This window comes from Capricornis sumatraensis, chromosome 4 (genome assembly GCF_032405125.1).
Source record: "Capricornis sumatraensis isolate serow.1 chromosome 4, serow.2, whole genome shotgun sequence".
Lineage (NCBI taxonomy): Eukaryota > Metazoa > Chordata > Mammalia > Artiodactyla > Bovidae > Capricornis > Capricornis sumatraensis.
Window position 1 is genome coordinate 69,377,032 of NC_091072.1, and position 2,350 is coordinate 69,379,381.

A 2,350-nucleotide genomic window follows, 5' to 3' on the forward strand; every position below is an offset into this window, starting at 1 on the left:
TCCAATGTCCTTCCCTTGGCCTTTTGCCACAAGTATATTTACTCTTGAAGGCAGGGATCCAATGCTGGGCTTCTGCAAAGGGCGTCCAACCATCTATACTTAGGAACTGAAGAAATAAAGCATGGGGTAGAGGAAAGGGAAGAGGAGTTCAGCTTTTCCCATGGGCTTATAGTGAAATGGTGCCACTCATAGCCTCTATTTTTATCAGTGGGCCATGGTGTTCTCAATCTTCCCAAAGTTGGTGCTAATTTGGAACAAGTGTCCACTGAAACACTGATATTTCTTTTTTCTAAGTACACATATCTATTAATATAGCACAGCCCTTGAGGGTTTAGCCCTGTGAATTAACTCAGCTGTGAAATCAAGAGAGAAGCTGTGATCTAGCTTGATTCAAGTGTCTATTATCCAGACCTATAAAGTTGGCTTCAAGAAAAACCAGATTAAGAACTAAGGAAGCTGCCTACTGCTTTCATTCCTAGAAGCACTAAGCTAACAATCAACAGAGATCGCTGCAGATCAGACCATTTCCTAGTTACCATCTCTGTCCACCTTCCCCCTCCTTAAAGTAGGGAATACTCAGCAGCGAAGCTATGGGAAAACCTTAATTTCTTATGATTGAGAAAGTTTCAGAACTCCGTTTCTTCACAACTAGCTTGGTGTGTTTTCCCCTTCAGTTCAGTATTCCAGAACCTTGGCTGCAAAGAAAGTTGAGCCTTTAACAAACACTGATGCCTATATCCCACCCTCAGAGGTGCTGGTTTAATAGCTTGGGCCAATAGAGCTTTACAAACGCTTCAGGTGTCTCTAATTTGCAGCCAAAAGATATTCTAATTCCTTCCAGCTACCTCTGTACCAAAAGTTAGGACCCCACTCTATCCCTTAATTTTCACATAAGAAACCTGAGGAATTGGCTAAGTCATGTAATTGCCCTGAGTTTCACTCAACACCTTGAGTAGAGATTTGGGGATTAAAGTTCATTCTCTCCCTTAAGTTATCCAGTGTCCTTGAAAGCAACCACCTGACTCCATAACCTTTTTCCATCACTAAACTGTTCCATCTCTGTTCTGCTAAACTATTCTATGGTAGCTGCTAACTGGTATCCAAGGGCCTTATCCTTCAGGGGCTTATGGATCCTGGTGACTAAGGACAAGAGCTTGATAAGCTGATCACTGCAGCTGCTAGCTTTCCATCCAGAATATGAAGAGAGGCGGAGGTGCCTTTCATCTTACCCAACATCAGTGTGGATGGTGACTGCAGCCATGAAATTAAAAGACGCTTGCTCCTTGGAAGAAAAACTATGACAAACTTAGATAGCATATTAAAAAGCAGAGACATCACTTTGCCTACAAAGGTCCATACAGTCAAAGCTATGGTTTTTCCAGAAGTCATGTACGGATGTGACAGCTGGACCATAAAGAAGGCTAAGCACAGAAGAACTGATACTTACGAATTCTGGTGTTGGATTTCTCCACTCCCTTGGACTGCAAGGACATTAAGCCAGTCAATCCTAAGGGAAATAAACCCTGAATATTCACTGGAAAGACTGATGCTGAAGTTGAAGCTCCAATACTTTAGCCACCTGATGTGAAGTGCTGATTCATTAGAAAAGACCCTGATGATGGAAAAGATTAAAGGCAGGAGGAGAAGGGGATGACAGAGAATGAGATGGTTGGATGGCATCACCAAGTCAACTGACATAAGTTTGAGCAAACTCTGGAAGACGATGAAGGACAGGGGAGCCTGGTGTGCTGTAGTCCATGGTGTTGCAAAGAGTCGGACACAACTGAGCAACTGAACGACAACATAACCAGTTCCAAAGATTTCTTATTTCCCTCAAGATCTTTTGCCTACAATCCGTTCTTTGGAACCAATCTGGATATGAGTTAAAGCTCTTTTATTTGCAAGCAAAAAAAGAAAAATGTCAGTGACCTTACTTTTGGAATGAATCCTGGGGTAGTTTACAGATTCAAATACACTATGAAAGAACCAAAACTCAGGAAATAGGAAACCTCTCATAACCTTCTTACAGGCCACCATAAAAGTCAACCAACTTTGATGTCTCTTAGTCTCTCCATTCACCTTTCAAACTCCCATGAGAAGATCTGTTTGGCTCAACTCAGTGTTCGGTCTCCCCTGTCAATCAGCTATGGCAGCAAGGCAGGGCCACAAAGCACAGACACAGCCACACAGGAGACGGGGGACTGTACACCACACAGCTGCCCCAGTAGAAGGCTACTTCCAATTACCCATGTTTGTAAACTTCTATTTTGCAGGTGACAAATAACAAAGTTAAGGGCAAAAAAGCACAAAAGACACTGCTTAATCAAATAACTTTAATCAAGTTAACAGT